The sequence below is a fragment of the Rattus norvegicus genome, chromosome X (assembly GCF_036323735.1).
Source record: "Rattus norvegicus strain BN/NHsdMcwi chromosome X, GRCr8, whole genome shotgun sequence".
Classification (NCBI taxonomy): Eukaryota; Metazoa; Chordata; class Mammalia; order Rodentia; family Muridae; genus Rattus; species Rattus norvegicus.
Genome location: NC_086039.1, coordinates 53,496,343 through 53,510,408, shown reverse-complemented (window position 1 = coordinate 53,510,408; position 14,066 = coordinate 53,496,343). Strand labels below are relative to the sequence as shown.

Below are 14,066 nucleotides of genomic sequence, written 5' to 3'. Positions count from 1 at the left end.
CATCCATGACCCAAAATCAAATTGGGGAAGAGTTTATTACAATTCCACAGCCATAGTCCATACTGATAAAAGATAGGATAAGAATTCAGATATGACAGGAACCTAGATGTAGAACCTAATTTAGAGGCCATGGGGGGTGCTGCTTCCTGACTTGCTCATCCTGCTTTCTTGTAGAATCAGAAGCCCAGGAGTGACTCTATCCACAATGGGTTGGATCTAACCATATCAATGTAGTAATAATTTGGGAGTTTGGGTTTCTTTAAAATACACAGAAATATTATGGGGATATGTTTTCTTTTTGATCCCAGGTGTGGGATGTGTCTACTTCAGATTGTCCACAGCAGATGACTATGATTTTCCTCATGCTCTAGCAGGGGTGTGATTTTGCCAGTTGCAGATAGTTTTTGCAATTCTGTGACATTTGGAATCCTGGGGACTTTACAGAGGGTATATAGGACCCCTGCAAAGTGGGGTGGGTTGTTGCTTAGTTGCTAGCTGCTGTTGGTTGCAGTTTGCTAAGTACTAGTGTGCAGAGAAGGAACAACAACAAGAATTAAATATCCTGACGGCAAAGATCAAACTTGCCCCAAGAACCTCAATGCCTCGAATCAGCAGGAAGTAGTCTAATGAGCATGCTGCCTCCTTTCTCCTCTATCCTTTTTTCTTTCATATCTAGTGTTAGGTGTTTGAAGGGGTAGAGAAGGGAGGAAGAAAAAAAAGAACCCCCAAAGTAGCTAACGTCCATAAATCACTAAGGAAATGCTTTAAAGGATTGCCTACAGCCCAATCTTATGGAGGAGTTTTCTCAATTGGGGTTCCCTCCTCTCATATGATTCTAACCTTTGTCAAGTAGACATAAAATTAGCATAGCAAAATTCCAGTTTTTGAGATGCCTAGACTCACAAGTAAAAACAGAAATGATTTCAGAGTGCCAATGTTTCTTCAGAGTGGAAAGCTAAAAGTATTTGAAGACCTCAAATGATTTGCAATAATGTATCCCAAATTCTCTACCACAGAAGTTCCTAGAACACTGAACCCACAGTATTATACACACAACTCTCACAATTTATAACCTGAAACAAAAATGAATTCTGGCAATAGCTGTTGGGTGGTAACTGCTTATGGGTACACAGAGAACTTGGTTAGGTACATGACTATGTTCCTTAACATCATGGACTCCACTGAAAAAGGACTTACATAATGTACTAAGACACCAGTGTCCCTGAGGTAAAGTTCTCCTCAGTAGTGTAATGAAAGCATTGGTTTATGCAGCAGTCGTTGTTACTAAAGCTTGTTAAATCTCACCTAAGGAAAGAACATTATTTCTTTCTCCATTTCTTAATTTCTCTCTTGTAACTCCTTTCAGCTATTTATTTGACCCAAGGAAGGTTTGGAATATATTCTGAGGAAAAATACTACACCAGCAACCATGTCATCACTTACAGGAAAGAAGAAATTTAGTCAATGAACATTACTTTTATTAGCTATGAGCTTCATAAATGTTATTTGGACAAGTGGAAAACTGTGGGATGAAGAAAAGAGGGAAATGCAATGTATTCTCACTTTTAAAATTTATTCATTTTGCTGTTTATTTCAAACAAAATTAAAGTGTATCTGTGATATGATGAAAAATAATGACAATCTACAGAGACTGAACCACCAAAGAGTTCAGGCTGGACCTAGCACTCCCCACCTCCAGTAGCAGATATACCGCTTGCTCTTTATAGGTTCCTCAGCAACTGGAACAGGGGCTGACTCTGAATTTGTTACCTGTCTGTGGATCCCCATCCTCTAGCTTGGCCGCCTTCTCTGGCATCAGTGATAGAGGGTGTGCCTAGTTCTGCAGTGACTTGATTGCTGGGAGTGTATGGAGGGGCTTGGGAGTTGGGGGTGATACCTAGGGGATCTCCCTTCTTAGAGGAGAAGGGGGCAGAGAATTAGGGGAGGAACTGCGAGGCGGGGGCTCGGAGGAAAGGATAGACTGATATTGGGCTATAAGTGAATAATAAAAAATAGTTCCATCCATTTGCCTGCAAAATTCATTAAGTCACTGTTTTTATTAGCTGAATAGTATTCCACTGTACCACATTTTTTGTATCCATTCTTCTGTTGTGGAACATCTGGGATGTTTCCAGCTTCTGGCTATTACAAGTAAGATCACTATGAACATCATGAAATAGTGTCCCTCTGGTTTGGTGGATGGAGCTAGAAAATATCATCCTGAATGAGGTAACCCAGAACTAAAAGGGCATATATGCTATATACTTGCTAATAAGTGAGTATTAGCCAAAAAGTACAGAATACCTAGAAAATCACCCACAGAATTTAAGAACTTCGACCTGCAGAAAGGCCAAATGAGGATGCTTCAATACCACTTAGTAGGAGGGAGGAAGTAATCACAGGAGGCAAGAGGAGGGAGGAATTTGGGCAGTAGATGGGAGAGGGAGGGAGAAAGGTGGAACAGGGTCAGATAAGCAGGGGGTGGGGCGACAGAAGAGAAACCCAGAAAACCAGCAGAGTGAATGAAAATATGCAGCCTCAGAAGATGAGAGGCAGTGAGATCCTTTAGAAAGTACCAGAGACCAGAGAGGTGACTCTCAGGACTCAATGAGTGTGACCTTACATGAAGTGCCCAAGAGTGGGGAGAGGAAACTTGAAGAGTCCACCTCCAGTAGATAGAGAGGAGCTGCCATCCCACAGTCAAAATTTCTGACCCAGAATTGTTCTAAAAGAGTTGCAGGGAAAAAGTGAAGAAGAGATTGAGGGAAATGAGGTCCAGTGACCGATCCAACTGGGGATACATCTCATGGGGAGGCAACAAGGCTTACAGGACAGGAGCCTAGCATAGCTGTCCTCTGAGAGGTCCAACCAGCATCTGACTGAAACAGATGCAGACACTTACATGCAATCATTGGATTGAAGTCAGGGACACCTATGGTTGAATTAGGGGAAGGATAGAAGAAGCAGATGAGGAGGTTGACTCCATAGGTAGACCATAAGTCTCAACTCACCTGGACCCCTGGGAGCTCCCAGACACTGAGCCACCAACCAGGCAGCATATATGAGCTGGTCTGAGGCCCCTAACATACATATATATATATATATATATATATATATATATATATATATATATATATATCAGAGGACTTCCTGGTCTGGCCTCAGTGGGAGAAGATGCTTCAAGTCCTCGAGAGACTTGAGTCTCCAGGGAGAGGGGAGGGCTGATGGTGGGTGAGCATCCTTTTAGGGACAGGGGAGAGGAGGAATGGGATGAGAAATTGTGAGAGGAGGACTGGAGGAGGCAACAGCTGGATTGTAAATATTAATTAACTAAAAAATCACGAAGATTAGTGGTGATGGTTTTTTATAGTAAAGGACATATTTTTCAAAATAGACTGGAGATATATATATATATATATATATATATATATATATATATATATATATATATATATCCCTGCCACCTGCAATTTGATAGATAAGGACAAAGCATAGTCACTGATTAAAAAATCTGATTAAAAGTCATGATGTGAGCAGCTGGTATGTTGAGAAACACATAGCTTTTTCACCTGATCCATTAGCTTTCTCTGTGGTGACAAATTCGTGGGTTTCATTTCAGCAGGAATTTTCAGGGTCTTTGGTGGGGAAAGTCATAAAGAATATTCTGAAACTGGAACTGCAGTTAGTTAATTATTAATTATACATCATATATTTGAGTCAATGCTTACAGCAACATTAGGTACAGAGCAAGTTTAAGATAGATGGTATACAGTGAGAATGGCTAAGATCAAAAACTCAGGTGACAGCAAATGCTGGCGAGGATGTGGAGAAAGAGGAACACTCATCCATTGTTGGTGGGATTGCAGACTGGTACAACCATTCTGGAAATCAGTCTGGAGGTTCCTCAGAAAATTAGACATAGTACTACCTGAGGACCCAGCTTTACCACTCCTGGGGATATACCCAAAAGATGCCCCAACATATAACAAAGACATGTGCTCCACTATGTTCATAGCAGCCTTATTTATAATAGCCAGAAGCTGGAAAGAACTCAGATGCCCTTCAACAGAGGAATGGATACAGAAAATGTGGTACATATACACAATGGAATATTACTCAGCTATCAAAAACAATGCCTTTATGAAATTCATAGACAAATGGTTGGAACTGGAAAATACCATCCTGAGTGAGGTAACCCAATCACAGAAAAACACACATGGTATGCACTCATTGATAAGTGGCTATTAGCCCAAATGCTTGAATTACCCTAGAACACATGAAACTCAAGACGGATTATCAAAATGTGAATGCTTCACTCCTTTAAAAGGGGAACAAGAATACCCTTGGCAGGGAATAGAGAGGCAAAGATTAAAACAGACACAGAAGGAACACCCATTCAGAGCCTGCCCCACATGTGGCCCATACATATACAGCCACGCAATTAGACAAGATGGATGAAGCAAAGAAGTGCAGGCCGACAGGAACCGGAGGTAGATCTCTCCTGAGAGACACAGCCAGAATACAGCAAACACATAGGCGAATGCCAGCAGCAAACCACTGAACTGAGAATGGGACCCCCGTTGAAGGAATCAGAGAAAGGACTGGAAGAGCTTGAAGGGGCTTGAGACCCCATATGTACAACAATGCCAAGCAACCAGAGCTTCCAGGGACTAAGCAACTACCCAAAGACTATACATGGACTGACCCTGGGCTACAACCTCATAGGTAGCAATGAATAGCCTAGTAAAAGCACTAGTGGAAGGGGAAGCCCTTGGTCCTGCCAAGACTGAACCCCCAGTGAACGTGATTGTTGGGGGGAGGGCGGTAATGGGGGGAGGATGGGGAGGGGAACATCCCTATAGAAGGTTGAGGGGGAGGGATTAGGGGGATGTTGGCCTGGAAACCGGAAAAGGGAATTACAATCGAAATGTAAATAAGAAGTACTCAAGTTAATAAAGATAAAAAAGATAGATGGTATATCAGTTACTGAATAGAGTATGGTGCTAGTTTTCGCATCCTTCATCAAGTGTTCTTTCACATACTTGCTTTAGCAAATCATCCTCTCTCCTGTGTCTGCTTCAGAGAACTCTTCCTTCATGAATGTGCCTTAGTTTTTCACACCTGTGTCCACTTCAACTAAGTGTTCCTTCATGTGTTTGCCCCAGCAAAACACTATCCAACTGACTTTCCAAAGAACCCTTGTTTCCACTTCACTCACCAAAATCATGTTTCCAATACTGGGATTAGGTTACATCTAAATTGAGTTGTTGGCCAAGAGGGCCCCATGGGAACACTAAAATTCCTATAGTAGATATCCAACAGAAAAGAAACTCAACGACCGTTTTGGAGGTTCCTTGTCTCATAATGTTGTATCAGAGTTTTGTTTTATTTTGTATATTTCTCCTTCTCTCTTTTTACCCTACAGGCCCTTTGTGTATGTAACGACTTCCAGTTTAAGGTTTTTATGGGATTTCTGACTGTGCAAATGAATGTGTCGCTACCTATATTTGTTTCTTTTGTCTTTTCTTGGGCTCTTTTTCTTCTGTTTGTTTTGTCTCATTCTGATGTGTTAGCTTTTGTTTTATCTTATTTTATTATTATCTGTCAGAAGTCTGTTTATTTCTAATGAGAGGCAGAAAGGGGTGAATCTGCTTGGGAGGGGAGATGGGGAAGAACTGGGAGGAGTAGAGAGAGGGCAAAATATACTTAGGATGTAATATGTGAGAAAATATATTTCAATAAAAGGAAAAATAAGTATTCTATAATTTGCTTAAAATATTGGTTGCAACCTGCTTAAATCTGTGATTTTATAGTATGCAACTTACACTTCAAGTTTTAAAAGCACAAATTAAATGCAAGTTATCAGGTTTTCTCAGGTGATTGCATATTATTTTTCTTGGGGAGTGTTATTGAAGGACTGTGTGATTTCCTTTGATGAATTCTTTCAGAGGAAACTAAGTGCCTCAGCTTCACTTTCTATAAGGAACAACTACAAGAGCTACAGTCAGGTCCAAATCTCCTTTGTAAGAGCTGACCAGGAGTTCCTTCACTGTGAATAGTTCTCAAGAGTCGGCAGCACAATGGCACCAAAGCTTCCTACACTCGTGATCAATATAAATGCAGGACTCCTCAACCAGAGTTAAAGCCAAACTCCAGATCTTCCATATAGTGGAAACAGAATGTATTGTCTGTCACTCATCTGCAGTGACATAGGTAGTTCTGTCTGGTGAAAGCAGCCACGTTAGATGTGACCATGGCAGTGGTAGGTAGGCAGAAAGAGCTAGGTGAAGGAGGAATCCCACCAAAAACTTAAAGCAGCAAGGGGTGGGAAGCTACTGGCAGCTTATCTGAATGTGAAATTTGCATTACGATGGATGGAGGAAAATAATCTCCCCATTGTCTAATATCCTACTTTGGAATGCTATTAAGCACGATGCCTTTTGTTTTCCTTTTATTTTTCTTTTGTTAAGCTTCTTAAAATTGTGTAACCGTTATCGTATGTTCTTCATTTATATCATGTTGTTTGTGTTTTATGTATCAGCATGAAAGAATATATTTTTTAGCTTTATTTATGTTATATGTATGAGTGGTTTGCCTGAATCTATGTGTATGCAGTGGACGCCTGATGCCTGTGGAAGCCTAAAGAGGGAGTCAGGTTCTTGGGAACCGGAGTTATGGACAGTTTTGAGCTGCCATGTGGGTTTTTAGGAACAATTCCTAGGTCCTCTGAAAGAGCAACAAGAGTTCTTAACCTCTGAGTCATCTCTCCACCTTGGAATTGAATGCAGTTTTAACGAATAGGTGTTATAGGTGCTATAAAAAAAAGGCTTATATACTTATTTCAAATTGAATGGTTTTTTTTTCTTCTCTCGGTGCCATAAACCAAACCCAGGGCCTCATTGTTGCTAAACACACACTGCCACTGAGCTAAATCCTTAATCCCTCGGCCATTTTGAATAATGAACCTATTATGAGTACAGAAATAGTCTTTTCCTTGACAAACCAAATATCTTCTTCAAATTAGTGGGTTTTAGTGACTTTCACACGGAGGCTTGTCCTCTCAGCACCCTCAGCCAATGACGACAAAAAAGCGAAAGCAGCCATGTGTGTGAAGTCTACGTGGAAGATGAGGGCCCCTTGGCCAACAGCTGGCCTCAGCTCAACAGCCCCTTGGTGACTGAGAAGTGGCTCCTCCAGACCTGTGCCTCATCTGTGTGGCTCCACGTGGAATAAAGACATGTTCTCCTTTATCATTCATGGCACATGAGGAACTTTGGAGAAAGTCACTTGTTGCTGTCCGTCACTAATTTGGGGATGGTTGGTTATATGTAACCAAAATGTTACCTTAAGCTAGTTTTCTTGATTTTAAATTCCATGTATCTATCACCACCAAAACTTGACCTTGTCTTATAGATTTTTGGTCTCTTGTTCTGTTTAGTAGTTCAGGAACTCAGCTGATGCAGATTCTGAGACTGCTACCCCATAATATATGTCCCTTATTTAACCTAGTCTCTGAACAGCAGCTAGAGTAATGTTTATTTTTATCTCAATCTTAATGGGGCTTTCCAATGCAATCAGGATGAAAACTAAACTAAATCTTCTATTTGGAAAACCTTGTATACACTGTATTTTGCCTCTGTCCCCTTTATTCTTGCTCGATATCACTTGCCCACTCAGCCACTCACATAGTTGAATTTCACATACTGACTTGCAGTCGGTATGCCATACTGCTTTCTATCATTGTGAAAGACCCCCTCCCAGAAAGGGAATTGTACAAGCCCAAGGCCCTCAACTATAGAAGTAAAAAATAAGTTTTTAGATATGTGGGACAAGCTGACCCAACATTTAGACAAAATAGCCCAGAAAAGAAAACAAAATGCAGAAACTAGACTAAAATATGGGCATTGCTCCATGGGCCACCTGGCGGGGAAAAAGAAACAGTCCCTGACCCCCCGGGAGACCCGACCACCATGTACTTTTTGCTAACTCATTGTTATGATTATAGCCAAAATAGGTAACATACACACATGCCTCATTTACTCCACCAATCACATCCCTGTAACCATACATCTGCTTCTGTAAGCCTGCTTCTGCTCCCCAAAATACTATCAAAAGCCCACCCTGGCTCTGCTAGGCGCGCCAGTCTTCCGAATTGACTGGGATGCCCACAGATACCTGTGTATCCTGATCAATAAAAATCCTCTTGCTGATTGCAGCCTGTGGACTCGGACTGGTCATTGGGCTTGAGGATCTCCCTCCTGAGGGAAGATTCTCTCTGAGAGTCTTACATATGGGGGCTCGTCCGGGATCGGAGATCCTTTGCCTAAAGACCACCGACCACCCACCGGGAGGTAAGCTGGCCAGTGTTTGTCTTGTCCTGTCTTGTCTTGCTTTGTGACTTGTTCTGTAAATGCTTAGTTACTTGGCTTGGGTCTAGACCGTTTATATTTGGGCGGGCCAGAGAAGGAGCTGACGAACTCGGACTTCTCCCCCGCAGCCCTGGAAGACGTTCCAAGGGTGTTTGGAGCCCGGTTTTTCGGGGCTCAGCCTGTATCGGAAGGATACATGGTTTTGGGTTGGAGGAGAGAGGAGAGAGCCAGATCCACTGAAGGATCCGGACCCTCGTCGCTTCTGTCTGAATTTTTGGTTTCAGTTTGACACCGAAGCCGCGAGGTGCGTCTGTCTGTCTGACTGTTGGAATTGTTTGTCTTCTTTGTGTCCTAAATTTCTTTGAATATCTGTGGAAATTGGTTATAGGATGCTTTGTCTTGGTCTTGTTTGTCTGGTTTGTTTTCTGTGGTATTGTCGAGTGTCTTTTTGGCTTTTGTTTCGTTTTTGGACTTTGGACAGACGACTGTGTTTAAAATCTTGGACTGACGACTGTGTTTAAAATCATGAAACTGTTTGCTTTGTTTGTCAAGGAGTTTTACTTGGTCCTCTTGGTGCTTAACTTGGAAATAATTTGCTTGAGAAAAATTGTTTTATCTTTCTCTCTTGAGCCTCCTCCCCAAGGAGAGCTGCCCCTCTCTTTACTCCCATTGTCCAGCCCAGCTGCTGTTAACCGTTGTGTATGAAGGACTCCAGGTTAGCGAGTGATCCGTCTGAAGCAGGCATTAACAAGAGCCTGAAAGCTTTACCTTAGATCCTGAAGAAAAATTCTCCCTGTTGCTTAAACATTCACAGCTTCTAAGGAAGGGACAACACAGAGTAGAAAAATGTAGGGGCTGAGGGTGGTGAACATACAGGCCTGCTAGCAAGCTACAGGCTGCTCGTGGGCAGTGGCGCAGCTCAGGCCAAGTCAGCGTAAGAGGAGTTTCAAGGTGATGAGGCCGGCCGGCTTTGACAACAAAAAGATAATATAGAGTTAGTGGTTGTTTTATGAGACTTTTGGCCCTAAAAAAATAATAATTCCAGTTGCTGCCTTCAGTGACCAGACCTTCAACACTTGCTCACAGAAGGAGAGTGTTCATTAAGAGAAGTTCTTTAAGGGAGCCTGCCTTATCTGCTGGCCCTATTCCAAGAGAGGAGTTGATCTCCAACATTAAGTCACCTTCCCTGTTAGTCATCATTGACATGGAGAGTGCCTTTGATCCTATCCCCACAGCAGCCAGTTCCTGCCCCTGTGGTCAAAACGCCCCAGGTTGGGGACAGAGAAGCCCCTAAAATAGTTTCAAAAAGAATCTACAACAAACTGTGAAGAATTTTGTTTTGCCAGTCAAAATTTAGAATTCAGGCTTTGGCTGTGGCCAAGGTCAGGATTAATGTTTTCTTTTCCATGGGCCTTTAGCCCACTGAGACAGTTTGGTAAAGGGCTGCTACTGAGGTCCTGAAAGTCCCAGGTGAATAGGTGTACAATTCTTTGTCAGCCACTTGGCATCTAGCACCCAGGTCCTAACCATCTCTCCATCCTTTTGTTATTAGTTCTTAAGTCCAGAGAGATAGTCGGTAACAGATCAGCTCCCTCTCTGCTTGCCGTTCTGTTTCACAGACACAAAACTTGTGCTTATTTTTACAACAGCCTTTTTGTCCCAAAAAGTCCTCCTGGTTTAGCTGTGTGACTAAATGCTATTTGTCCTCTTCAGTGGACCTCTATTCTCTAGATTCTCTTGTTTTCTCACCATCCCATTTGAGATGCTTGTTAATAACTGTTACAGGTCTTCTTTACCACCGAGGAAAGACGGAATCCTACTGGAGGCCAGAAAGAATGTTCCAGACATGGATAGAAGACCCTCACTCCTGACTGTTGACTTGAATGCGCCTAAAGGTAGGGAGTGCTCCAGGTCTGCCACCAGGCTCCAAGGGTGGGTCTCCGAGGGGCTGGAAAATGCCCCACCAATCTGGCTAAGATAAGGAAAAGATATAAAGAGAGAAAGTTACAAAAATTTAAAGGGTTAAGCTAAGTTGCTGAGAGTTAGTGTAAGTTACAGAGAAAGTACTGAGGAAGAGAAAGAAAAAAAAAGGTAAAAAGAGCAGGAAGCTAAGAAAGAAAAGAGACAAAAAGAAGAAGAAGCTAGAGAGCTAAAGAGGGATAAAAGACGAGAGAGGAACATATACTGGCCACAGTAGTTAGGGAACCTAGGAAGATAATACCTGGCAACAGAAGAGAATTCCTGGCTAAAGATCAGTGTGCCTAATACAAAGAAAAAGGACATTGGGTCAGGGACTGCCCCAGGAAGAACAAGAGGGGCCTCTCCAGCAGCCCGGAAGGCAAGCCTCTTGGTCCTAGAGTGCTGGCTATGCGCTAAGATAGAAGGGAAGCCTGCCCAGTTGTTTTGTGAATACGGGGGCCTAACACTCTGTGCTCCTACGCCCAAATGGGCTAGTGTCAAGCAAAAGACCTTGAGTACGGGGGCTACTGACAACAAATGATACTCATGGACTACCCGAAGAACGGTGGACCTTGGCGTGGGCCGGGTATCCCACTTGTTCCTTGTGATCCCAGACTGCCCCTACGAGTCTAAACCCTACAACCCTGCTCCCGGACCCTGACCTAGACACCCCCCTTCATGACTGTCAACAGGAGCTCACTAAAGCACAGGAGTGGCATAAAGATCGGACTGATCAGCCAACAGAGGGGGTAGATGCCATCTGGTTCATAGATGGGAACAGCTTCTTAGAGAAGAAAAAAAGATGGGCTGGGGCAGCAGTGGTAGATGGAAACAGAATCATATGGGCTCAGGCCCTACCAGAAGGCACTTCTACACAGAGGGTAGAGCTCGCTCCCCTCACCAAAGCCCTTGAGCCAAGAAGGAGACTTAACATCTATGTGGACAACAGGTATGCCTTTGCTACAGCCCATCAACAAAGGGGCCTGCTGACATCTGAGGGCAAGAAGAAAAAAAAAAGAGATTCTGGCTCTGTTAAGGGCCCTCCATGACCCAGCCAGGCCGAGGAAGAGACTCTGGTACACCTCAACGAGAAAGAATATCCTGCTACAATTTTTACAGGCAGAGGCCATGGTAAAACAAATACATCAATAGACTCACTTAGGGGTAAGCAAACTCATCCAGACGTTTTCAAAAACTAAATATTATGTTACAGGTCTCAAGTATCTCATGGAACAGATAGTGCACTGATGTATACCATGCCAAAAGGTAACTGTTTTCAGGAAGGTTGACTGTGGTAAGAGGCTCCATGGGGAACGGCCTGGATACTACTGAGAAGTGGAGTTCACAGAGATAAAACCAGGAAAATATGATTTCAAATGTCTCCTAGTGTTTATAGATATCTTTTCAAGAATAGATAGAAGCTTTCCCGACCAAGCAAGAGATGACCTCAATAGTCATCAAGAAGATACTAGAAGAAATCTTCCCCCGATTTGGAGTGCCCAAGGTAATCTGGTCAGACAACGGCCCTACTTTCGTTGCCAAGGTAAGCCAGGGTGTGGCCAAATATTTAGAGGTCAATTAAAAATTACGTTATATTTACAGACCTCAAAGTTCAGGACAGATAGAGTAAATAAATAAAACTATAAAAGAGACCCTGACCAAATTGACCATGGAGACTGGCACAGACTGGGTGACACTCCTTCCCTCTTGCTCTCTTCAGAGCAAGAAATACCCCTTCCAGATTCAGCCTTACCCCCTTTGATATCTTATATGGGGCCTCAGCTCCCCTGACTGTATTAGATGATGTTACTGAACCAACATGTCATAGTCATAATGATTTGTGTGCCAGGCTAAAAGACCTACAGGTGATACAGAAAGAAATCTGCTCACAGCTGACAGCAGCCTATGCCCCGGAGACCCCTGAGACATCTCATCAGTCATCAGTTCCAGGTCGGAGACTGCAGCTACCTACACTGAGCCCAGACACTCGAGCCTCACTGGAAAGGACTGTACCTGGTGCTGCTGACCACCCTGACAGCCATCAAGTCGAGTACTAGCTGTTGGGGCTGAGAACTGGGACCTAGAGGGACACTCAGATCTTCAAAAAGCTCCCTAGACTTACACATCAGATAAGTGGATACATCAGAGACGTGACTGGGAGGTTGCTATAATGCTCACTTGAAGAGTGTGCTTTAGAAACAAAAATTTCATGTTTGCCTGTTTGCCCTGGGTTCCCTCGGAATGGGTGTAAGGATAGGCTTGATTTTTATTGCAAATAATGTAACATTACATATGTTAGTACTCCTAACACTTCTTGGGACTGTGCCTCAGGGACCATAAGTTTAAAAGTTCTAAAAGACCTTGGTATATAGGTTCAGATAGTGTCCAGATTAGAATCCTGATGCTAAAGACTTAATAAGACACAAAAGAGAGTTAAAAATTATTTAAGGCTATCCAGGTGCTACAAGGGCAGCACAAGGACATCTGCTGTTGCCTTACAATACAAGGCTTATAGAGAATTCAGAACTGCCATTGACTCAGATATGAAAAGAGTAAAAAAGACTTTTTAGCTGACCTCCAAGAATACCTAACCTCCCTCTCAGAGGTAGTCCTTCAAAATAAAAAAAGATTAGACCTGATATTCCTTAAAGAAGGAGTCTGTGTGCTACACTAAAAGAAAAAATGTTGTTTCTATGCAGATCAGACAGGAATAATAAGAGATACACTTTCAGTCATTCAAACTTTTGTGCTGAGACAACAGTATCAGATGGTGAAACAACAAAAAACAGAGGTACCTTAACCAAGTTGAGTGGAAGATTCCACTCAAGGACAAAAAGAAAATGGGGGAATGAAAGACCCCCTCCCAGAAAGGGAATTGTACAAGCCCAAGGCCCTCTTTTTTACTATAGAAGTAAAAAATAAGTTTTTAGATATGTGGGACAAGCTGACCCAACATTTAGACAAAAATAGCCCAGAAAAGAAAACAAAATGCAGAAACTAGACTAAAATATGGGCATTGCTCCATGGGCCACCTGGCAGGGAAAAAGAAACAGTCCCTGACCCCCCGGGAGACCCGACCACCATGTACTTTTTGCTAACTCATTGTTATGATTATAGCCAAAATAGGTAACATACACGCATGCCTCATTTACTCCACCAATCACATCCCTGTAACCATGCATCTGCTTCTGTAAGCCTGCTTCTGCTCCCCAAAATACTATAAAAAGCCCACCCTGGCTCTGCTAGGCGCGCCAGTCTTCCGAATTGACTGGGATGCCCACAGATACCTGTGTATCCTGATCAATAAAAATCCTCTTGCTGATTGCAGCCTGTGGACTCGGACTGGTCATTGGGCTTGAGGATCTCCCTCCTGAGGGAAGATTCTCTCTGAGAGTCTTACAATTGCATATTAAAATTTAAATCTATGTTAAATATTTTCCATGTCTCGAGTGGTCATCATGAGACTGACTTCTTTTCAGGACTCAGCTTAATGGCCATCTTCACAGAAGGACTTCCCTGAGCACAAAGATCAGAGATTTATCTACAGTACTGTTTCAGAATAATCATCCTCTTAATTTAGTGGCTTAAAGCCAAAAGCATCTGTTCCTATAATATTAGACCTATGGCACGATTGGAGGATCTTTGCCTTGTGTCTCAGCTTAAGGTCTGTCTACATTGCCTCTCAAATTAGCAAACAGGTAGCTAACAGGAAAACTTCAGTCCTGTTAAGGTCCTGAC

The 14,066-nt window shown here is 42.7% G+C and overlaps 1 long non-coding RNA gene across 1 annotated transcript; it reads left to right on the top strand.

Annotated features, from left to right (window-relative positions):
- Nucleotides 1–8,152: 8,152 nt before the first annotated feature.
- LOC120099238 (uncharacterized) lies at nt 8,153–13,655 on the top strand. Its single transcript, XR_005498306.2, has 2 exons — nt 8,153–8,673; nt 10,155–13,655. It is a non-coding gene; the product is annotated as an uncharacterized LOC120099238 (long non-coding RNA).
- The last annotated feature ends 411 nt before the right edge of the window (nt 13,656–14,066 follow it).